The 26,173-nt window shown below is 29.3% G+C and overlaps 1 protein-coding gene across 1 annotated transcript in view; it reads left to right on the top strand.

The window, feature by feature from the left end:
- LOC129960044 (zinc finger protein rotund-like) overlaps positions 1-26,173 on the top strand; it is a 590,565-nt gene that overhangs the window by 77,968 nt on the left and 486,424 nt on the right. The window contains exon 2 of the mRNA XM_056073061.1: positions 12,251-12,315. The gene's annotated coding sequence lies outside the window, so the exon portion shown is untranslated. The remainder of the gene's footprint in view (positions 1-12,250; positions 12,316-26,173) is intronic.

The following is a 26,173-nucleotide window of genomic DNA, read 5'->3' as shown; positions in this document are numbered from 1 at the left end:
GGATAAATGAATGACATGAAGCTTTAAAATATGATCATGAGGGCCATTTTAAATTTAAAAATACAATTGAAATATATATTTGATATAACTGAATTATAAGTTGAATGACAATTTCCTTTTCTTTATTGTTAATTAACACTTCATTTTTATGAATTTTCCAGTACTTGTTCGAACACTTAAACAAAGAAGAAAAACAAAAGTTGTTTCTTTTTCTTTTCCGACATGAATTCAGCTGCGAATATTTAAGAATATCTGTAGTAAAATGAAGCTTTACTAATATGAAAAGATACAAAAAAATTCTCTTTAAGTTGTGAAAATAGTTAATATTCAGCACTGAGTCAAACCGTTCACCAAGAAAATATAACGAAAGTAGAATTATATTTATTTAAAAAGCCTTTCCTTAGAACAAATGTCTGATAATTCTGTAATATTTATTTAATACTATAGTTTCATATTTATTCATGTCATCTTAGACAAAAACCGTGATCAACATATTCATTCATTTTAAATGGCTCTCAATATTTAGAGATTTTCGAATAATAGGAAAATGCTATAATGATGCCATATTTATAAATGAAATAAAAAGGAAGTGACAGAACCTTTTAACATTATCATATTTTTTAATGAGGAAAATGATGTTAAGAGAGAATTAAGAAACGGATGTTCTAAAAGAATCGATTCAACGTTACATTTATCTACGATGCACGCCTAAGACATCCATAAAGAAGTATTTTAATACTCCAGTATTTTTGGTTAAAAACATTCCAGCAGTAGTACACTTGAACGAAAGCATTCTGAGTGATGTTGCTCTTACAGATATTCTGGATAAAATTCCGAGCAGCGTAATTCGAGCGCAAACAGCCTTGCCAGATGTGTCACGGTGCTATCACACGACCCTGGCTTCCCGAGGCAAAAAGAATGCAGGAACAAAGCCAAAAATTTCACTTTCATCAATCCAAACTCTGTCACTGCTTTCTACTCTGCTACTTCGAAATTTGACATGAATTCCAGAAGGAAACTTTCCTCAGCAAAAATATTCATACATTGAGAAAGATTGAACGCATTAAAAACGGACACTTCCGTCTCACTTTTTTCTTTAGTGCCCTTTCCTGATTTTTGTTCGCTGCATCCCATTTCAAAGGCATCTTGAGATGAGAGAATCGAAGTGAACGATGATAAATGAGGATATATATGTGATTTCTTATGAACCTATAAATGCTTCTTTATAATCCTATACCCCATGAATTTTTGAACTATCGTTTCCAGCCTCATGATGGAATGATTCGTGATGAGGTCACGAAGAATATGAGAAGGGTCGTGAAAACTTTCATATCATCATCTTCTTTCAGATTTCTCAGTATTCTTTAATATTGTTGTTGTTTCTAATGGCACTTGCGAATGGCACTAAAGAAATAATCTCGTTTTTAAACATTTCATAAAGTTTGCGGGTTCTTAATTTCCAATAAACGTGAAATATTATTGTGTTTTAATTAATTAATGATTACTATTCCCTTTTCTTTCCTTTTTATCGAAGTCACAACACAATTTTCCGAGTGAAAAAAAAATGAGCTTTTAAAATGCTTTCTTCTCGCAGTGTGGTAGAAGATGTTTCACTGTATCATAACCTACATTTTTTTAGAGCTTATTCATAAATTGTGCGAGTTGTTCCACCGTTTTGAGATTGTTCTGGTAAATGAATAAGTGTTATTTTTTAAATAAAATAATTGCAAATTAATTAAAACCCGAAATAGCTTTGTGGTTTCAGATTCTCTAATTTTGTAATAATACGTTAACAAAATAATGTTTCGTTGACGCAAATTATAAAATTCCGTTAATCATTTTTTTCTTAAATTTTATTTATAAACGACCTCAGCCCCCCTTGAAAACAGTACCAATTACACCCTTCGGTTGCCTTACCAGATCAAGGATAACTCCACCAATTCAAATAACAGAAGTGTCCCCACTCTAACCCATTTTACTCGAATGGAATCGCATTCCGGGCAGGGCGGTAAAATGACCCTTTAAGCATCCCAACTAAAAGTGAAAGTTGCCTTCACTGAGGACGTACGGTCATTACTAGGGTAACTGAGGTTTCCTAAGTGAATATTTAATCCCTTGTCATGCATCAGTAATCAGTGCCACGCACCCTAGTCTCGTTTGTCCCCTTCTCCCTTCCTCTGCCTTATCGGCCGTAATCGCTGACAGGCACAGATGATGGACAATAGCAGACCACTTACACTGAATTATCACTCAATCCGTTCACCGAGGGCGAATCAAACGAGATGCTATTAGTGGAAGTAAAAGGGTCAGTTTTCAAGTTTTGTATCTCTGTTGGGCAGAGATCATTTCCTATCTTTTGATTACTCGGATGTATGTAGAAATCTTTTTGATTAAGCATTGATAGTGATCGCTTCTGAATGTTAAGCGTCATTACTTCATGTTAATTTTTTTTAATGCAACATTCAAAAAAAAAAGAAAAAAAAAGAAAGAAAGAAAGAAAAGTAAAGAAAAATAATATTTTGCTTAAAGATTAATATACCTCACACTTCTTAAATAGTAATTTTAAAAAAAAGTGTTTTTCTTTAATTAACTTTTCAATCTCGGATAATTTCTTCTGTATTAAGCAACGATCTGAAAGTAATCGTTATTTATATGCAACATTTCCAAATATTTTGCATCAAAGCTAAATGATTATTTTTTAAATGTCGCATTGATTTGACTCCCTTATTAATGCATACGTTTTTGAACTAGAATTGAGTTTTCCATGTCCCAAAACTCAAAAACGATTTTTGCCTTTTAAAAACTGTCGCAGTAATATTGCAATTTTTTAGTCACATTTTTTGAATTAAAAAGCATATTTTTAGAAATCATTATTTTATTGTTGAAGGATTTTTCAACATTTCCCTTTTTTAGTACATTAAAAAATATTAAAAAATACAATTTAAATTCATTTTAAAAGTTAAATTTAGCTTTCGGCCTTTCGTACAGTATGTAAGTAAAAGCAATCAACTCTTTTCAAGTAAAAATAGTTGTTATAATGATGATAAATTCTACAAAATTATTATTGTTATTTAGTGAATTAATACTATTTCAAAGTCGTTACGGAATTAGAATGCGAGTTGATTGCATATTGCATTTTTTTATTAATTATAAATTTAATTGTTTTTACTTTTTACCGGAATTTCATATTTTTATGCTACAGATATATTCTTTAAAGTGACACATTAGCTTTTTTCCCTTCAAATGCATATCTGTAATATGCATTTGAAAATTTTATTACTTATATTTACTGTTTTTATAATTTGCATTATTTATAAGCAATTTATGTTATAGTTTGCTCTGTGACATAAATATTTCACAGTATCCCCGGCAGCAAAAAATAATGAATTGAAATCAAGTATAGGTCACTTTGAAATGAAAAATAATAATTATAAATATAATTCAAAAAGGCATCATTTAAATTGAAAGATTATTTATATGTATGGATTTAAATAAGAGTTAAACACTGATTTAATATATCTTAAAAGAATTTGTTTGAATTTAAATAGTCTTATTAATATCTGATACAAATTATATTTATTAAACTTCTCTTTACGGAATTGAAAGAAATATTTGCAGTTGTGAATATATCTTTACCTCATTGCGTGCCATTTTATTTAAATGTCTTCGTATTGAAAATAATTCATTTATGAAGGAACAAAGCTTTTAAATATATTTGTTATTCTGAGTAGCCGAATGCATGCTCCAATTTTCAATCGGACTTTTATGAATTGTGTCTAATCTATTGTTTCTGGAATATTAATTTCCTTTCATAAAATCTAACTTGTTTCTGATATTCGCATTTTTAAAACTTTTAAGTTTATCTTAATTGATTTCTTGAAGGAAGGTGGATATTAATTTTTAATATTCAAATGTATGCATATTGATAAGCGATATACGTGTAGTAGATTAATTGTTCTCGTGCATATTTTTACAAACTTTTAAACTTATTTAGAATTTTAAATGATGGATATGTTACATATGAGGTGTTAATTATACATATTGATTTCCTTTGTCCCATTGTTCCGTTACTTCATCATTTAGGTGGCGAATTTCGAAGAAATATATTATCCGCAAACTTAAACCGAGAGATTAAGTTTCAATAAAATTATGACACCATTCGTTCAAATGTCAAAATACATATCCTTAACAATTTTTAACTAATTTAGATGTAATTTGTTTCGAAAATTAATTTTACATTATTTGTTTAATTTAAAATAGAAAATTAATTTGTAGAATTTGTTTAATTTAAAAGAGAAAAGATACAATAATATTAAGTCATTTTTCGTCCACTTAATTATATGCAAGATTCTTTTGTTAAAGTTATGAAAATTGATATTTCTGATTTTCTAGAATTCAAAGAGCTTAAAAATGTTTAAAATTAATTTTAAATCTTTTCTATTGCATATTTGTGGTGCTTCCTTTAATTCTTTCACCGATGAAGTATATTATCCTTTTGTTATTGCATTTATTTAAATTTTAGAGTTCTTTAAAAATGACAAACTGAATTAATGACAAGTAATTGAAGAAAATAAGAAATAATGAACGCAGTTGCTTATTTTGAGGAAATATGGAAATTGATCTTAAAATTCAACTTTTAAAGGAGTTTCACATTTTAATTTTCGCAGAATTATTTAATTTATTATTAATTTAATTTTCGCAGAATTTAATTTCGTAGAAATTGAAAGAATGTATTAAAGATATTGGGCCATATTTCTCAAGTGCATTATATCTTTCCGCCTGTATTTCTGTGTATAATTTAATTGATTGTGGAATTTTTAGAAAAAAATTGTTGTTTAATAACCTGCACCAAAAATAGTATTGTAATACAACTAAGAATCGCAATTGTGGAATACAATACAACAACTGTTCATGATTCAGTGAATTTTGTGGAAATATTATGTTATATATCGTAAACATTTTATTTCTTTGGCATTTGAATGTTTAGAATGTTATCTAAACTATCTTCCTCAGTATCTGATCATGATACAGTTTTTCTTTCAGACAGTCTTGAGATATTATTTATTCTTTTTGCAAACTGTTCATATAAATATTTATTTTATTTAATATTATTGTTTATAAAAATTATAATTTTCATGTATAGTTTGTTCTAAAAATTTTTTTATAAGTAACTATGGTAGGGTTTCTTCATTTATAAATGTTATATTCCCATTTGGGTTGAAGAAGTAATGTGAGATCTCAAATGATTTAAAAAGCGTTTGCGAGAATTTCAAACCCAATTTTTAATGTAAGTACAAAATAAAATACACTGTTGTATCTTCATGCTACAATAATAAAAAGAAATTTTGTTAAATATATTTAATTATAAAACTCTAGTGAACTATTTCAAATTGCTACCGTTTTCTGAAATGTTTTTTGCACTTTAGACTGAAGTATTTAATAGAATCATTCAGTGTCATTGTTTCAATTTCCCATTTGGGATTACGACTCATTTTTTTTTACCTAAGCTGCTACGAAAAACCTTTGTACACTCTTAAAAATTATTGTCATCGTCTTTCTTTGTTATGAATCCATCGCAGTATTAGTGGTCGCTATTAAGACAGGATTATTTGAACTTTCCATCAATGAATAATTGCCATATCCGATTGCTCAATGAGTATCACTAGATACCATGAAGTTAAAAGTATTAGGAGTATTTGCCTGTTATTATTAACTTTCATTTAGAAATTTATATGCTTGTAAATTTAATGAATCATATATAAAATTTCTCCTACCAGGAATTTGGCATAGATGAATAGATTTACTTATTGAATACCAAGCAACCTCTAACCCTTAGTAATAATTTTAAAAGAACTTATTTGAAATTTATTTTGATTTTCTTTCTCTCCTGTTACAATTATGAAACATCATAAACCGTACCAGTATAAATTATGAATGATTTTTTTTTTGCTTGGTTTAGAATTGTACTAATTGTTATATTCGACTGTTGAATGAATAACGTTGTACACGTTGAAATATATAAATATTATGAGAATTATATTATTAACTTTATAACTTAGCCTTATATTATTAACTTTATAACTTAGCCTTATATTATTAACTTTGATTTAAAAGCCTAAATATTTGTAAATTTAATAAAAACTAGTTTTGCTATTATTTTTATGTAAATTTTTAGATTTTTTTTAAAAAAATATGTCTCAAACCCTCTGTTATTATTATTTTTTTTAACTTGGTCAAGATTTCTTTCAATATGGTTCTCCTGGTGTTTTCCCTTGGCATCTAGCCAGGCCTGATGGCTTTGAAAAAAGCAGCGGAGTTTCAAACAGTCTTATAGCCGTGGATCCATAAACCAAATGTGACACCTATTTTGTGCGCTGTGTACTGTAATCTGTGTGCTTGTAATTTTCAGAACAGTATAAAATTAGATTTCTTTCCTTTCAATCATTCTAATATATATTTCTTTAAATTTTAGAGGGTAGTGGTTAGAAAATTTAGTAGTAATTTTTTGCTTTTCTTCAACATATTATTTTCTTATTCTGAAGTAATATCTGAAATGAGTGAAGATTTTAAATTAAAATAATTTTGTATAATTATGTATTATTTTATCTTTATAAGTGTGGGGCGTAAATCATAACTGGGTTAATTTCATTTAATGAGTTTTTCGTAGTTAATTAACACTCCCATTGTGTATCTGCACAAAAAAAAAATTCAGATTTAGAACTATATGAACATTCTTTCTAGTACTCAATACTGGGAAAAAAAAAGAATTCTGTCTAATATAATAACCATTGTAATATATGTCTGCTGCATGATTTTTATAGTATAAATATGTTTAATGTAAATTTAAAGAGTTTAATTCATAAGAATAAAAGCATTTGGAAATTTTTTTTAACGCCACCAGGATATCAAATGAATAAATAAAATGCACTGGAAAATAAATAGTGGGAAAAGATATGGTCCACATTTTTACTGCAGTTATTTATTTTAACTTTGACATATTTTTGATTTTGTACTTTCTTTTAACAATCCCTGTTATAACTAATGGTCACTTTTGCTGTTCTTTGTTTGAAAAGGATTAATTTTTTTTCTACTAAATCATATCTATAAGAAGAAAATAATACGTATATTTAACATTAATCCCAAACTATGTTTTTGCAGCTGTCACCAAGGTCTGAAGTAAAGCAAAACACTTTTTTTTTCTTTAGATATATATGCAGAGTTGCTACGTGTTTTACAACGTGCAGTTTATAAAATGAAGACACAGTCGATTATTTTTATTCTAATTGAAGTCAGAACATTGCAGCAAAAGAATAGTTTAAATTTTTGTTTTTCGTCGTGTAAGCTTCACTAGGTTTGTATTTTCAATAAAATGATTTTTTTTTTCTATCACTGCTGGCCGGCGCTAACTAAAGATCTGGCTCGGAATAACTGAGTTTTAAAATGGAGCGTTAATGTAATTAAATCTTGTCTTTATAATATAATTTATACAAGATTTTCTAAAAGCTCTTTTGCAAACTTTTAGCGTAAATGAGGAATACAGAAAAAGACATTATTACAATATAATATAAGATCACTAACGCAGGGGCTACTTGTCAGTGAATCAAATAAGAGGAAAGGATGCACAAAATAAAGTCTTACACCGGTTTAATGAAATTCGAATTCACAGTAGCAAACTGACATATTTTCAAAATCAACAGTATTACAAGTCATACGTAGCATGTCAGATAAAATGTCAAATAAGAAGCTGTATTAATAAGAAATATTTGGAGTAGTTCTTAAAGTAAGTGTTCAAAGGATATCCCGCCTGAAGCTGTACACGCTTCACATGTTGCAGTATGTCTCGTGTATTCTACTTAATTTTCTGACAAAGACCTCCTACTTCTTCTTCCTATAGCTGTTCCCCTTTACATCTGCGACCTCATGTTCTATTTTAAACGTAACTGTGTACGTAACTTACCAGTATAGTTTGTTAGAGACCTTTTGTAACATCCTGTATCTTATTAATATTATGACCAGAACCATGCTATTGCGTTAGAACCAGAGATTAAAGTAAAGCAAGACATTTTCTTTGTTTCTTTTATAAATATAGCCAAACCTGTCATAAAGTGAGTAATTTGTAAAGTAAATGTACAGTCGATTGGTTTTATTCTCATTAAAGTCGATACAGGCTGCCTGTATAAGAATAGTTTTCATTTCTTTTTTTTTTTTTTTTTTTTTTTGCTTCGCTGAGGGAGTCTCTTGATCCCAACCGGAGCACCTGCCGAAGGTCGGACAGAAAGTAATCCGTCATTGAAGTCGATATATCGGATTCCTGACCAGTCCTCTGGAATGACCAATCGATCCAGTACCGAAGTTTACATTCTCTTTTAATTAAAAACCACACCGGCCGAAAATTATGCCTCCGCAATATTTGAGGGCAGATATTGCATTTAGCATTATATGTATGCAAGAACAGACAATGGGGACATAGACAAGTTGTGAAATCATCAACTTACCTTTAGGCTTGAAAAAGTCAGAAAACCGAGCTAACTTCCTGACTGTTTATATATGATAACTTACAATGAAATTTTTTTATATATATATTTCAGACACTTTTGTATAAATCTATATAAATCAATGTAAAAAAAATGAAATACAATGATTTTAAGGTTACATTTTATATAGCAATAACTAAAAATTTTAAATTAAATTAACAATTAAAAAGTGGAATTAGTTTTTACTTTGAATTGTTTAAAGCGTCTTATAAAAACTCAAATGATCCATGTTTCATATTAATTGATGTTTAAATGAAAAATAAGCTTGATTATAACGCATAGAAAGCCACCGAAAATTAAATGAGATTTAGAATTAAAAATAAAATTAATTAGCCAATTAAGTAACTATTTATTGTTTTATTAGATGTTCATTTCTGATTACTGACATGTTTGAATCATTGACCAGCCCTTTTACTGTAATTACATTGTTTATTTTGTGTCGATAAGATTAAAAGAGCTTTATGTCATTTCTACTGAAATATAAAGCAAATGTATATTTATCATATGTAAAATAAACATCAACATAGTGAAATCCAGATTAATAAAATAATGAGAATTTAGTAAAATTGTCATTTCTGAAGAGCTGCACTTTCAATTAAATTCCAAACACTTTTAATGTGAATTAATTGTTCTTTATATTTCAAATTATTAATAAATGAAAAATGCCATGACTCTCATTTCTTGATTTAAGAAATATTTCTTCAGCTCTTTAATAAATACATAATATTTTTTTTATTTTATATGTATCTTTATAAAAGAATTTTTTTTAAAAATTTTTGATTTAATTTTTCTTGCATTTTAGTAGTTTTCAGAAAAAAATAAGCTAATGTGGGCAAATATATAGTTAGATTCTCGTAACTTTCTATTATTTTCCCCAAAAAAGTTTTCTTAAAATTGCCGTTTTTTCACTTGCTCTTTTTGTATTATTATATGTATAAAGTTTTAATATATTTGTAAATTAATGAATTCAAGAGTTCAGATTATACTATAAATTAATATGTATCCCCTTATTTATCTTTTAATCTTTTGTTTCTATACCTTCTGTCTCTTTATATATATGCAAATGGAGAAAAATTAAGTTCGAAAATAAACAGAAAATGGAAAACTGAGCTCAAAAACAACTATCAGGGAAAGAATAATAAAGGACAAAAAAAAAAAAAAAACCTCCTTTGTAGCGTTGTTTATAAGAAACGTTTCTGTTATCAGACTTTTTGTTTCGGTTCTTAATAAAATTACTATTTAGAAAATCTAAGTGCTTTTTGTATAAAAATTGGGACATTGTCGTATTTCTGAACTGTCAGATATGTCGTTCTAAACCACACTGTTGTTCATCGGCAGAACCATAAACAGTCTAGACCTTTTCAGTTAAAATACTAAAAGATCCTATCCTATTTTGCTTCGTTAAATACTGCGCGCCACTTTTTATACTTCAAATTTAATGTCTCGCTTTCCATTTGAATTTTTTCCCCCTCCATTGTTCTAAAGATTGTTAGGTTTTATATTATGTAAATTAATTATCGGAAAAATAAGAAACGCTGGCCTGTAGGGCATAAAGATGCATAAAAGCCCAGCTTTTCTCACCTTCCCCTTTTCCAAAGTATATTAACATTGTTTGAAAAATTTTTTGAAAAAGAGTTTTGTATGAAAACGTGTCTACAGTCGCAAGAACTGTTTACCCATCGTTGTCGGTTTACAAAACAAGATTTTTGTTACCGTATGCGCTGTCGCATTTTATTTACACCCATTGTTTTCAAAAACTGCTTCGGCATTCGCATGTTTTATTTTTTTATACTCATTATGAAAGCCTGTTTTATTAAATAGACTGAGGCAGTGTTTCGTATAAAATACCTGATATGCTACAATCTAAAAGATATGAAAACAATTACAGCCATTTATTGAATAATGTGTCGAATAATAAACGATTGGTCTTTTGTAAAAGCTTTCCATCTGTAGAAGCGATTTGATTATTTATTATAGACGGGGCGCATTCTGTTGCTTTTTCTTTGGAATAGGAGGATACTTAGCATTACTGTTTATTATTATTATTATTTTCCATGCCTCCCCTGTCTTTCTTTCTTTTTCAAGATGATAGGAAATCACGAAATTCCATTTCCCAGCAGTTCTTTCTATTTTTCTCCCGTCGGTATCGCTTAACAATTCAGCAGCGTTTGCGATTTTTTCCCCTTAGTTATTATTCCATTTGATCCTTTTTAATTAAATTTGTTAAGTCATTTCACTAGCGGCGAAAATAATTTTTGTTTCGGCTTGCCAAAGTTTTTCAAGCCGAGATAATCAAATCGTGCAAATTCCGAGGCTTATTAATCTTTCCCTTGTCCAGCTGAGACGCAACCCACCCGGCTTGTTTCTCTCAATGGATACAAATTGACTAAATGCTAATTTGGCGCGTGTGATTGTCTTCCCAGCTTCATTGCGCACGGCTTTTTTGAAAAGAAACTCCAACCACTAATAATAATAAAATGTTTTCTCTGCATTTTCCAATTCCTCCTCCCCCCCCCCTTTTTTTTTATTTACCAAAAATTTTCTTAGTGTTCTGTAAAAATATGAAATCCGGTTTTCCACCCCCCTTTTTTTTTAATTTGGCCATTGATGTGTACTCTATAAAATGGTATTAGGTATCGAAGTCTATTAGTTTTGATCGTCTGGTTCAATAATAAAAACGGATTGAAAAGTATACCGAATCAGATGGTATTTCTTTTAATAAATATATGTTGTTTTTTTCCTATTGTTTACAGGCATGTGTTTATTTGAGTGTTATGTTTTTTTATGGTTGTTCAACTCTGCTTTTTTGTTCCGTTTTCTTAAAAAAAGTTTGAATAAAGGAAGTTTTCTATCTTTTTTTTTTTTTTTTGCTTATATCTTTATATAAATAAGATAATATTTAAAAGTACAAATACATAGGCGTCAAAAATTAAGATAAGAAGAAAAAATGTGTTTGTATGTTTCCTTTGTTTAAAATGTTACATTTTTTTAATGTTTTTCTAATTTTTTTTTAAACGACAAAAATGCTTTATCAGAATGTTTTGTCATTTATTTTTTAATCTCACGTATTTTTCAAAAAATAAATTAGATGAAAATTTCGAAGCATGATAAATAAATTCAATTACATTTTTTTTCCATTAACTAGTTAATTTAGTAATTAAAATCATGCATAAATGTTTTTTCTAGTTTAAATATAATTTTTCAGATGGATTACTTATACTAATGTAGCTTTAATTTAAAAACTAATTTCTGAAATATGTGTTTAAAAAACTTTTTGCATTTCTGCAAAAGAATGGAAAGTTGAAATTTTTGAAAATAAACGAAATAAATTCAAGCTTTTGAGTATTATGTAATATAAATAAGTTATTTTTGTTTCCGGATTTTTTTTTTTATAATCGTCTATTGGATTTTTTTTTAATGTCAAGAAATCTTAAAAGCATCCTAATTTGTATTTTACTTATTTTTTAAAAAATATAAATAAGCAAAATGTAAGTAAAATACTATTAGTTTTACTATTACTACTTTTTTAGATTTTCACATAAACATAGCATTTTATAGTATATATAAACAGAAAATTAAACTGATAAGCTTTTTGAAACTTTTTATCACCATTATTCTTTTTATGTTAGAGATGTTTTGTATGTTAGACTGTTTTCTTGAATAATTAACATTAATACAGAATTATTAGGATAATTTATGTTTGTTTTTTCTTACAGAATTCTTTTATTCGAAAAATGCTTCCACAGCCAACAAACGTCTCCTGACTTGTATACGTTCTCAGGTAAGTTGTATTATTTTATATTATAATCCCAAATGTATTATATTTTCCTGTTAGGCTTTTGAAAAATATAAATATAAATCAATACTGCGGATTTTTGAAAATAGAAAGACACTGAACCAAGCATGCGCATGATTTTAAAATGAATATTCGTTGAAATTTTTTTTTGTCTTGAGTTCTGTTTACATATGTCATTAAATGGAGCTTGTTTCCTCTAAATATATTTTTACATTAGGAAAAAGGTTATTATTACTATCGGAAATATGACATGTTTATTACGATTGCCTAATTAGAATAAACTTTGCCGAATTTTATATTATTCCGAAATGGAAACAACTCTCTCAAAGAAAGTAATGATTTTCAAAAAGGATTTAAGACCATGAAAGAAAATATTATCAAGGAGTATATACATTTTCCACTAAACAGAGGTCTATTATAAAATCCATATATTTTTTAAGACAACAGCAATTAAAAGTATCAAGTTCAGAAATCGATTATTTGTTCATTATACTTAACAATCGATTATTCTACACAATGAAAACGGAATTAAAATGTACCCACATCGGAAATTCGGGTTACCGATTCTGTAAAGGATATAAAAAGTCAAGAATCTTGGATGGCGTCACTTCACACAAATATCTTTGGAATAGTCTCTTTCTCTTAAAATTATTTCGTGTCGCTTCATGAGAAGAAATTACTCTGATTTCCGAAAAATATGACTTTTCCTAATCAAAACAATGATCGCTTCTTTATTGCTGAAAAAAATTTCGATTTTTTTTAAAATTCTTTGTTTATTTGAAAATTTATGTAAGAAAATGGATATCTCCAATAAATACAATAAGATCATTACTTCCTTTAAATTCGTAAAGAGATTATTACTCTTTTTATTTTATCCTTTTACTTCAATGTGTTCAGCTCTATTTAATTAATTTTAGTTTTTTCAAATGGTACTTTCTTTTTTATGATAAACGCTGCTTTTTCAATGTCTCATGAGTGCAATTTTAAATATCCAATTTGAAATGTTTATAGAAACTCTTTGCTCGTTTCTCAAGTACTGAATAAAAAATTCAATTCTTAATTTGGGGTTTTGATAAATAAATCAAATCAGATTTATGCCTTTTTGCAGTATGCTGTCAAAATCAATGTGACAGATATTTTAATTCTTGATTAAGCTCCTGAAATGCAAATCCTTTTAAGATGTATGATTTTGGAAATCCCTCCACCTCCTCACGAACTTTCAATTAAATTTTGTTTTTCCCCATTTCTACTCCATAATTCGCTTAACGCCCACAATTTTCTCAAAAACATCTATACGGCGCGTTTTAAATCTATAACCATGTAATTTCTTTCGTGTTTCTTTCATCTGAAATCCAGTTAGCGTTAGTAAAAGCTAAATACCATGCTGACTGCATTTCTGCTTGGTCGTGATGGAACGAAACTAAATGCTTTTCTTCTGTTTCTTAATACATACCGATAACTTTATCCTGAGGCTTGGAGATGCTCATTAAAGTGTCAGACAGGCACACGCAATCTCTATAATTTATTTAATCGGCTTTGTAATTTTCGTTGCGATTTTTTGTCCAACCTCTTTGTCTTCAGAAGACTCGTCTCCAATCGGGCGCCATCAACATTGTCTTTTCTTCCTTTAATCCTCTTCTAAAATCGTAATTCTCGAACGAAGGCATCACTGCGATTCATTTGCTTGCATAATTTTGCCTTCCAATTGCTTTTTGTCTCTTTGTACTTCGTTGATGGGACTCCCCAAATTACGAAGTGCTCGGCACGCTGTATAATGAATGTTAATCTCTGGTACTGACCCGCTTTGTAGTAGCTTTGTTCCTTCCTCCCTGATGTTGCCAATCAGAAATAGAGAAATTAGGACTAACGGAAAGCGTTTAACGCAAATGGTGTACATGCCATCATTGCAAGCACTTACTTCATCTGAATACGAGTGGAGTCTCAAGGAGATCAACTGTTTAAGACCTTTTTTCTTTTGCTTTTTCGTTTCGCTCTATTCACGAGTGCGCTTTGTGTAAATAGAGTACGAAAAAGTATTGCACCTAAGAACTGAGGTCTTCCTGTTTAATTTCTAGGGCGAATTAGATTGCAAATGTGACCTTTGTCTCTAAAAATTCGTCTAAATTATTTCTTCGCTCTTAGAATGTCTTCATTTAGATGCAGTGATCTTGGAATTAGGTATTTGACCTCCCACCTGAAGTATGGAAAATAAAGTTTTAGAATATATGGACGTTATACTTTTGAAAGTTATTGAGATGATTTAAGTTCAAACTTTTGTTTGGCATGCAGTGACAGTTATGAGCTGCTCAATTCAAAATAATGATTTTAAAAACGAATCTTCTTCTTCTCGTAAGCATTAAGAAAGGAGAAATAAATCTGGCCTCTTATTTTAAAATTAACATTCTCTTATCTGCTAAAACAATTTCAAAAGGGATGTATTGATAAATATAGCTACGAAAACCCATAATGTGATGGCAAATATCAGTTGTGAATTTTCAAAAATTGCTATGCTTCTCTAAAGTATCGAGGAAATATGTTTTATGATCAAGCTTTAACCTGTTATTCTTCCGAATTCTTTTTATCTTCAGGTTCATTTCAAGAATTTTTAATTTTATTCTTTGGGAAGTATCATGATTATATTTTTCTTGTTTGATATATGGTTTAAAACACTGACTATTCCATATAAATTTATAATGGCACAGGGATCATTCACTTTGGCTTGTTAATTCGTTGTCGAGTGTCAAAGTGTTAAGAATACTCTGGCACTCAACATTTTGATTTCAAACACATACACGCAAGTACATAAAATAAGTAAAAGAAGATTTAATTAAAAATTAATGCAGGGAATCTTTACTATATTTGTTTGATGAATTTCTATGAAACATTTTTATATCAACGAAGGTTTTTTTTTTTATAATAAGTAACTGTTAATTAACTGAGTAATGTTAAAAGAATAATAATGTTTGTAATTGCAATCTATAGATGAAGTTTGTTTTAACCTTGAACGCGCAGAAATTCTAATGATAACATTGTAAGTGATTTTTGTCATAAAAAAATACATAAAAGAGAAAGTTGTGGAAATATGTTTTTTTTCCCTTCTTTTTAGGCGTATTTGAAATCAGTCGAATTGCAATTTTTTTTATGGAATTTTAATAAGAAAACATTACTTTATGATGTAAAATATTGCAGTATTCTGCGTTTCTTCTCTATTTAAAACTCGGTCGATATTCTTAGTGAATGTTTTTGTATTATTCTCAAATCTTAGCAAAATTTAAGAAATGAAGGTTTCAACTTTATTTAATTAATTTCTTCCTTATTTTTTTTTCTTTTACTATTTGAAATTCACATTTTCTTTGAATCTTTCTCAAACTTCTTGCTCTAAATGACGCTTTTTATTGTTTTTCAAATATCATGCTACCCTACTGAAAGACGGTCCGTTTTTGCATATTTGAGTCATTAAAATACCACATTTTTAACTTTAAGAAAAAACTGCTTTTAATGATTGAGTATCGCATTTGTGAAAGAACCCTGTGCCCCCTTTTTTTTCCCTTCTTTCTCTGAAGTAAAATATTCAGGTACTGACTGTCCTTATGAAGTCGAGAACTGTAACTGTCAGAATTTTGAATTAAAATTTAGGAAAAAATAAAAATTAAAAACAAAAAGAAACTATTTTCTTCTGACTCGGATTGGAAGACCCCAGTATTCACTGCGTGAAATTAAGATCTGTTTCCAGCTTCAAGCAGCCGCGGTAACTGAGGCCTATCTCGGTTTGTGATACTTCAGTTTTTTTCCCCTAAATTCTTTGCAGCCTTTTTTTTCCCACCATGAATATTAATGCTTTGCTGCTTCTAACAACGTCAACGTGTTCCGAAAGGAAGCCATTACGCTTGGTGGAAACAAAACTTTTCCGCGATTAAAGGGAAAAATTTAAATAAATAATAACAACAATAAATGAGATGTTGGAATCTGGGACTAGAAGAGAAAAGGGGGAAAAAACTTAATAAAAAAACATGGGGAAATGTTCAAAAGTTCAGTGACGGATACAGCTTAGTGACTGTGAGTGAGTAAAATTAGATAATTCTTTCACACATTGCTCACACCTTCTAAATTTAGTCTATTAAGATTAGATGGGTTGCGATAAACCTACACGTGTTGTTTACTTCTCATTGTCATATCTATTACCACAAAGGGTCATCTTTCTGATTAATGTGTTTGTGTGACTCATTTTATGTTGGGGTAATCTCGAACTGATTCTACGACAATATTAAGGTTTGTGAAATCTTACATCATGCACGCGATATGATATTGAGACGGAATTTGTATTGGAAGCCAAAGGGCTGAAAATTGTCCAATCGATTTCTCATGATCAGTAATTGATGTCTAGTTGATATGTGAAACTATCGTTTGAACGTCCCTGTAAGTTGACACTACAATTTTAAATTTCAAAATTGAAATTTATAACTAGCATCATTTGCGAGACATTCAGCCTTAATTATGCTTAATATGGATAATGCAGAATTATCTTATCCTGATAAATTATAAAAACGCAATTTTTTTCAGAAAAGTTGCTTTGGGTAATTATTGACTTGTGTTTGTTCTCCTTTTTTAATTATTCTCAATTCCTATGGTTTTATTTTAGGCAAAGGATTGAAGAATGGGATTTTTATTATTTGTTTTTTAATGATTATTTTTACGTATAACAAGCGATATTTTATTATTATTATTTTTTTTTTGAATCAAAAATCGAAATGATTTAGATTTTGGCACAGGTATTCAACATTTGAACCGAGAAATGCTTAAGTCTGACTTTATTAATGAAATAATATTCAAAAATCGACATATCAAGCCTTATTTAAACATGAATAAACATAAAACACTCTTAAATTATAGTTTCATTTCGATTATATCCAGTCTCATTTGTTACCTAATATATCCTTTTTTTATAATTTATCAATCTATTTAAATTAGAAAATATCTGAATATTGAAGTAACTGAGTTTAACTAATTAAATTTAGCTTTTCTAAAATTTATTTTTAAATTTGATTTACTGATTACATTTGGCGAAAGGAAAAAGAGGATTCTATGTTAAGCTTATTTTGTATGCTTGATGATCAAACTTGCTAACTGATATATTTCTACTATTTGCGCAAAGCGGAGCTCTATACATATTGATTAAGCTACCAGTAAGCATCAAGTAATCGTAAATGGTTACTGAAGCGAGAAGATATATTTTTAATAACTAAATGCACCGTGAAAACTCTCGAGAATCTTGTAAAAGCATCAACACTGCAAATATTCAGATTTGTTCGAAATTAAAATATTTATCATCAAATACTTTTGAAAATCGCCGATATAATTTTTTTTTGTTTGTCTATGCAGAACTGCCGAATATGGGAAAATATTGATACAATGATTTCCTAAATGAAGTAGAATGCACACTTCCTTTGTGATGTCAAGCATTCGACGTCAGTTTTTTTTCTTTTTCTTTTAAAAGATGGTTGCAACCTGACATACCTTTCCTCTTGAACAAAAATTTCTGAAATTTCATATCGTCACTTTCTGTTATCACTTGAAAAAGGGAAGAGGATGGATTGAAGAAGGAAAAAAAAAAAAAAAGAAAAAGAGTTGCATATTTTGTGCTCTTTGAGCAACATTTCGCATTCGACAAATTAACGTACCTCATAATTCGGAAATTAAAAAGGAATTCGAAAAGAAAAAAATTTTTTTTTTTTCTCTTATTCGCCTCTCCTGAGGCATTCTCCCTTTCTATCTCTTGGCCTTTTCTTCTCTCTCATTTTATTTTTATTTGTTTTTTCAGTGAAGAGTGCCGATGTCAGTAAATTGTTCCGCGCTAAAACACTCTTCATAATCACTCGAGGTCACTTTCAGCAGCAAAAGCACTTGAGCCTTTCGCTTAGCTTATTTGTTTGTTTTGCCGTCGCTCAAAATTTGTGCTGCTTTCCACTTAGTGTGCAGTCCCCCTCTTTTAGCGCACCATCTCCTTTGATCCCCGCACCACTCGACGTTTTCGTTTTCAATTGTAGATGGAGCTTCAGTCAAGCTTTTGAAGTTTTCCCTCCGACCAAAAATTTTATTTTTGTCAAGACTATTTTCTAATTATGTCGGTAGAGGCCATTCTTCTTCATCCCCCCCTTTCCTCGTCAAGAATTTCGTCTCCCTCCTTTCGCCCACCTCACCGCCATCCCTTGTATTTAAGGGATTTTTGAGCGAAAAAAAGACCATGGTGCTCCTGCAATTAAATACATACCGCAAACTAATTGAAGCAGTAAGATTAAAAACCTTTCGGTAAAGTTCCAACTATTTATGTTTCCTTATATATTGCTTGTGTTCGTGATCTGTGCTAACATATCATGAAGAACACTTGTGTGAATAACAGATGCCCGAGTGTGTGTGTGTGTGTGCTTCTAGATCTGTTCAAACTTTGCATTGGGCCAAAGTGAAATGACATTCATTATGAATGAGCCTGATTCATTTTTTTTTCAATTTCTTTCTTCCTTATGATGAAAGATTCTTTTAGTTCATATACGAAAAACTTTTGTTGATGTCTTGGATATACAGTTTTTAAAATTGCTGAAGTTCGTGTGAAAAGTCAAATTTTTTACTGTTTTATTTGAGTTAAATTACTACTTACGCGTTTCGAAGTTGTTAGTCAAAGAAGTATCTTTTGGTTTATAGAAGATGTTAAAATTATCCCAAATGAATCCAGATATTGAAGAAAGTTTTACTGCGAATTAAAGATACGTTTACTTCTTTCTTTGTCTCTTGCAAAAATTATTTCTGTATGAATAATCTTTAACTTAACAAGTAAGAATGTATTGCTGAACTTAGTCTGAAGTAAACTATTGGAACTCATTATGTATGTAACCACGTAATAACATTTTAAAACATCATTTTCTTGAAAATCTCTTTCATATTTGATTCAGGAATATTTTGCTACGTATTTTTAATTATTAGTTTAGATAGCAATAGAAACCATGAAGCTGATTTTAAAAAAATAAACATTTATTTTGTTTTAAACCTTATTCTTGAGAAAAATCAGTTTCACTTAATAAAGTTATTTGTAGTAACGTCACAATCACTCTCAAAGTTACATATAATCTAGCATATACTTGGAAATTCTGACAATAAAACATTTTCCGCCTTTTGTAGAATTTGAAAATGAAATTGGCGTTCCATTTATATGGCACACGTAATCGGAACCTAAATTCTGAGTTTTATAATTTCACTTCGGACCTAAAAAAATAACTCATTTATCTTAAGACTTAATTTAACTGAAAGAAATACGAATAAAATTTTATAAATTTCATTAAAGTAGTTCCAGAAGTGTATTCTTTCACAAAACGAATAAAAAAGCGATAATACTTATTAAAATAACCGAATTTACACATTCTTTATTTGTAATTTTATGCTTTTTCTAGGACTGGTTTTTCGTTGCTCCTGTAAAAATAAAATTAATTTTTAAGTGATTTTTTTTAAAGATTATAAGGGCGCAGTCTATTTCCGAAATTTATTTCACAGTTTTCCCCGATTTCATTTCTTTCTTCTTCGGAATACAAAATCTTAACAAATATCTTCAGATTTTACATGTATAAAATATGTATTATTATTATTATTATTTTTTGCTTAAAATATGAGAATATCGCTGATGTATGTGCAAAAAAAAAAAAAAAGAATGGGTTTATTAATTTATCGGTTATTTTTTCACATTTTCCTATTCATATGTTTGAGTTTCATAGACTGTAAACTGTAAATATATGCTTTACTGGCATTCCTGCTTTATTTCGGCAATAAATAGCATTAATTTTTTTAATTTATTATAGTTTTTTAACCATACGTGAAATAAAATAAAAGGGTATAATGGTTTAAAAAAAAAGGTAAATAATAATTGTCCACAATGCAGCAGATTTATTAAGATTTAAGGGGGAGAGGGAGAGGAAAGAGCATTGCCTTTTAATAGCAGTCTTCTCCCAACAATACGTTGAATATCCATTGGCCTTTTTCTCTGTGAAAGAAGATTATTTAAAAACAAAGTTTCTGAAAGTAATTAAAGTGTCATGCGGTTGATTGACCAGTCGCGAAATTATTGTAAATGAATTTTTTCCCAGCTAATTTTCCCCTCTCCCAATCAATAACATTTGAGTTTTTTCAACCATCTTTTTTTTTACTTATAGGCAAGAGCATTAACGTGTTTTTTAATGTGAAATCGTTTTTCGCTCGTAGTGTGTGGCTGCTCAATTAGCTCCTTGCTTCTGAGGATTTAATTCTTGAAATAATTCGATTCTAATACACACACATTTTGTACCCGGACTTGTTTCATAATGGCAAATCGAAAGTCCCTTATCACTCGCCCCAATTGCTTCTTACCCTGCGGAAATATTTAGCCCCTGAAATGCCACTAATGATTTTGTCATCGGCCTGTCATCAAAAGTTATTTGTTAATCGTTCCTAAACGATTGGTAATTTATGCCGATCGAAATATCTAATCGTTCACCTTCATTTTCTTATAAGAAAGGATACCTTTGCCAAGGATTGTTTTATCTCTCTTTCAACATTGTATCATATTTTGAAGTTTTATTAAGGATGTCACGAATAGTTGGTTGTAATTATTTATTGGATATGGTTGTTAATGCAGGCAAAATGGTTACATTCCTTGATCTCTGAGATTTCACGTGTTGGAAAACTAATTTGTCTACTTTTCTATTTAAAATTGTTTAAAATATCATTTATTAATATTATATTCATTGATAATTGCGATTACATTTCAGGTATTTTTATCAACGATGAAAATGCTAGTTTCTATAAACACTGATTCAATATTTTATATGACACTTGTTTTTATACTTGATAGAGTAATCAGCTTTTATGTGATTCGAAAAATGCCACCAGTAGAAGGAAAAGGGAGAAGGGGAAAATTTGTCTGTTATAGAAAGCTCGGTTGTCCGATATAATATTCAATACTGACGATTGCCAATATTGAATAATTAGGGGGGAAATAAAGATCTTATTTTTATGTAAATACTTTGCATCATTTATTAAAATTAATATCTTGCACGAAATCCAATATTTTAAGATAAATAAACATATAAAACAACATAGCCATTTTGACTTTTCTTTATATAAGTAAAATAACATTAAATTGAATCTATAAAATAAAATGGGTAGTTTTTTTTTTCTTTTGAAAATATTGTGATAATTATTTGCAGCCATCTATAAATTAATGTTTTCTAATTCTGTATGATGCCATCTAATGAGAAGTATTTTGTCCGTGGTTAAGGCTTTCTCCACTAGCAATATAAGTTTGCATCAATATAATTTAGACAATCTTTTTTGAGTCATTGTAACATTACTTACTTTATTTGACTGTTTTAAAGTCGAAAGTGTAACCGTTGTTTAAAAGCTTAATAAATTCATTCTTGAAAAATTAATTCCAATTTCACTACCACAGCGCTTTAATAGACTTTTAGTCTTCAGAAGCGATAACTTTTCGTCCATTTGGGTATCATGCGTCTAAACGACCTTGGTCTACAAATAGAAACGATCTACAAATAGAAAAATAGTTGTAGATCTACAAATAGAAAAATAAACTTCTACTTAACACACGGTTCACCTAAAGACAGAGAAAATGTATTGGATGCTTATTTTTTTCTTTTATTTAAAGACTTTTTCAATTCATTTCAAATTGGCGTCAGTTAAACGGAATATCGGATGATTTAATATTAGTTAAGGAGACGTGAATTATGAAAATAAAAAAATTATGAACCCCATAACTCAATAAGTATTAAATAATATTTCTTTGGATTAAAAGTTAGTGTTACAAAAAATAGAATTTACTAAAATTATCCCTAATTTTCAAAAAAAAAAAAAAATCAATAGGGGTTTCAAACTTTAGGCTCTTTAAAGAATTCATTCTATACCCTGGATGACTAAATGTTTTTTTCATAAATTACAGTGCGGTTTTTCCTTCCAATAAGAAAGATCTTCAGCAAAGAAATATAATTTTTAGTCGAATTAGTTTAGTCTATAAAAAGAATGTTTTTTATTAATCAATATTTTATACCTGAAATTAGATTTACATTGTCCTTAGCGCGAAGAAAATTCTTTTTCATCCAGCGGCCTCTTTTCTACATTTATTTTAATCATCATATAAACGACTTTATCAGAAATTAATTCTTTACTTTTTTGAGACGGCAATGTATTTGCTACGAGAGAAACAATTGAGTGATAGATAGTTAGTTCTCCGCTATGTCATTATGAATATGAATTTTTGACGTCGGAATGAAGTCTTAATTACGAGACATCGCAAGGGTCACTTTAATGTAATATATATTCATTGCGCATCAGCTACTGTAATGACAGTTTTTTTGTTTCCAACTTTGTGTTACGTTATAATTATTATACGGTATTCTAAATAACCATGCTTGAAATTATGCAACATAGATGCTTAGTATGAACTCTTAACCACTACTACAGCAACAAAGAATCCATTGACTTGGGTGGTTCTTCTTTATTGGATACATTGGAACAATGTAGAAATTTTAAATAGTTTTTGTTTGATCCATTAAGTCAGAAGATCTCTTTGTCGTAATATCGTTTCAGTGATTTCTTTAAAAATGAAGTATACATTCCCGTGAATAAGTGAAAAGCGTGCTAAAAATGAAAGCAAATATAAAAAGAACATGAAATCTCTCAACAGGTATTTTAAACTAAATTTAATACTTAATTTTATATTGGAATCGAGAGAAAAAGGGCCGTCCAATAATCGCCTGACTTGGCATTATTACGTATCAAATAATTGATTGAACTTTTAAGTCACTAAGAATACGAAAAACATTTGCCTACTTTAAGGCATGTTTTTTGTTAAATTAATTGTTGTATTATGCTTATTTCATTTAATGATAGACGTAGGAGCGCTCTATTGAAAGTGATTGCGCAGTGTTTTACCAGATAAGAACTAACCAGAGCTTTAGTTGTTGCAATAAGAACAGTTCTTATGAATAGAAATATTAAATGAAGTAATTTAAAAATTAAATCATTTTAATTATTATTGTCATTCGTAAGAACTGCTAAAGTAATTCTAGAAACCGTTTTATTAAATATAATGATTGTTTATTAAACCAATTTAAAAAGTAAAAACTGCTGTATTTCTTCATTTTCGGCAAGAATATTTATTTTGAAAAATAGAAAATTACTTTTTCAACTACGAAATGTGCACTTAAAGAAAAACGCGAAAAGAATGTTACAAAATTATAATTTCAGAATTTTTATAGATAATGCCATAAACACTAATCACTATTTATATTATAAACAGAAAACTGCGAAAAAAAGTTAAAAAACACACACATACGTTCACATCCTTTCCAGCCTTCGTTTCAATCAAATGCGACGTAAAAAAAAAGTCATTGCAATTAAGTTCTCCAGATGTATTTTCATCTATAACTGTTTTTCGCTTATATCATGAATCTCGAATTTCCATTGATGTTGGGAAAAGTAATTATTAGTAATTGCCTGTGTTTGAAAGTTAAATATTCCAATTGATGGGAAAAGGAGAGGGTTAGAATGTACAAAAAAACCCAAACACGAGGCTAGTAAAAAGTTATTAAAAGCTCCAAACTTCTGAAGCAGCGAAAAAGTGGAACTTTTAGCTGGATAAAAATCTCGTCCTTCTGAAGTATTTACTTGCAAGAGGGTCGTCACCTTGAAGAAGCAATTTCTTTTCCAAGTCATCATTACTTTTCAACATTTGATTAAATACGAATCCGCTACTAAATAGTTCGGAGGGGTGGAAGAGCTATGGGGGGTCGGAAAAAGCCTGGGTATTAATTTTGAAAGGTTTTCTTCCAAAGAAAAAGAACGAATTAGGAGACGAATCGATTGCTTCTCTGGCCGTATTTAAAGTGAGCTAACTGAGTTATGCAATTTGGAATATGTTCTTAAATCCCAGCTCCAAAGCATTCAGAATTAATTTCCGAAAGAGCTTAAAAGCTAAATCTCTCTTCTGTAGCAAAGACGTCCTTTCGAATGCCTCCTTAGAGAAAGAAGCCCCTAAAGAAACTCTTCCTCATAATCTCAGCTTCATCAAGCCCTTTCAAAAGCTCCGGAACTATCATAATACTAATGTAAGTGACAAATCGATGAAGCACCCTGGCTTTTTTCTTTTTCTTTTACTTTCTTACTTTATCTTCTTTTTTTATCATCTCCCTTTCAATGTTGAAACTTTATTTCCTCTTCTAAGAAAATGAGAAGTTTCGCTTCAGCCATGAAGTTTAAGAACTTAATTAGAAACATCTGGTTGTGGTCTTTTCTTCATTTAATGAAATTTTTGGCCAGCTTCAGTGAGTGCTGTCGAGGCCCACCCGAACGATAAGCCACTTCGATTTGTGGACTAATTCTAAATTATGATCGCAACTAATGCATTCGCTGAGATTTCATGAAACTCATCTAATCGCCTTGAAGACTCGGAGATAAAACTTCGCTCTCTAATTATATCTATCGCATTAGAAAAGAAACGACAGTGGGCAGATGATATCTCACCAGCCGTTGCAACAGTAAATACAATTTACTCGAATGAGATGCGTTATTCAAAAAATAAATAAGCGAGTCGATGGCGATTTAGTTAGCAATTGACGCCTAGATGAGGCGTCGGCATTTATATCTGACTCGGAAGGGCTACTGTTATTTGTAAAAAAACAAACAAACATATGTTTTGAAATACAATCCAAGATGATCGAAGTATTTAGGCAGGAAATCAAACATAATATTTTTAATCTCATTTGTAGACAAAATATAAGCTAAAGTATAAAATTTATTATATAAGTTAAGCAATACGATAGGTATATATTAGACAATATCTCGTAAGACGGCACAATAGTAAATACACTTTACTCGAATGAAATTCAGAGAGTTTTCAAAAAATTGAGTTCATGGTGATTTAGTTAGTAATTTGCGATTATAGCTAAACGAAGCGTTGTTGATGATATCTTACATAAAACGGGTGTTCTTAGTTTTTTTTTTTTTCCTAAAACATTCGATTCGAAATATATTTGAACCATATATTCAGTGGTTGAGGCATTGGTATGCATAGTTTGTGAAGGAACAGTGGACTGAGAGTTCCTGGCAGAATAGCCCAATAATGTTGTTTTCCAAATAAATGAATTTGCAAAAAATAGGAGCTCTATGAGTCATAAATTATTAAGATATTGATATTTTGTCAAGTATAATTAATGGATCAGGTTCCTATCTGTATTATTATGTTCTTTTACTTATTACAGTATTTACAAATAATGTGCATTTGCTTACTTAATAGCGTGTACAAATATGGATATACGCAACTATAAATTGTAATAAATAATTAAAAATTATATTTTTTTTCATAAAATTAATAAAATAAAAAATTATCCTCATATAAATAATTAAAAAATTAATTAAGTTAAAAATGAATTAAAATGCCAAATGAAATTGACAAATTTGCTAAAAAAGAGACCTCATAATGGGCACTGCCTAGGGTTGCAAAATGTCTGACCCCGTAATTGCGAATAAATGGGTCATTTTGTAATAAGGGAAATTAGATAACAGAGTTAAAACATCTTTCATGCAAGAATCATTAAAGCTCCTTCTACTGAACGATGTGCTAAATATTATTACATAAAATGATGCCCACCATTCGCAAACTTATCTGCCCATCGTTGAAAAGATCTTATTTTTCTCGGCTTTAATTAATTTTATATATAAGGTTAATTAATTAATATTATATATAAGGTTGATCAATTTACTTTAAAAAAAGCTACATTCTGCTCAAATTAGGCAGCTGATAATTTTAAACTTA

The sequence above is a fragment of the Argiope bruennichi genome, chromosome X2, assembly GCF_947563725.1.
Source record: "Argiope bruennichi chromosome X2, qqArgBrue1.1, whole genome shotgun sequence".
Taxonomy (NCBI): domain Eukaryota; kingdom Metazoa; phylum Arthropoda; class Arachnida; order Araneae; family Araneidae; genus Argiope; species Argiope bruennichi.
This window is presented reverse-complemented; position numbering and strand designations above follow the sequence as displayed.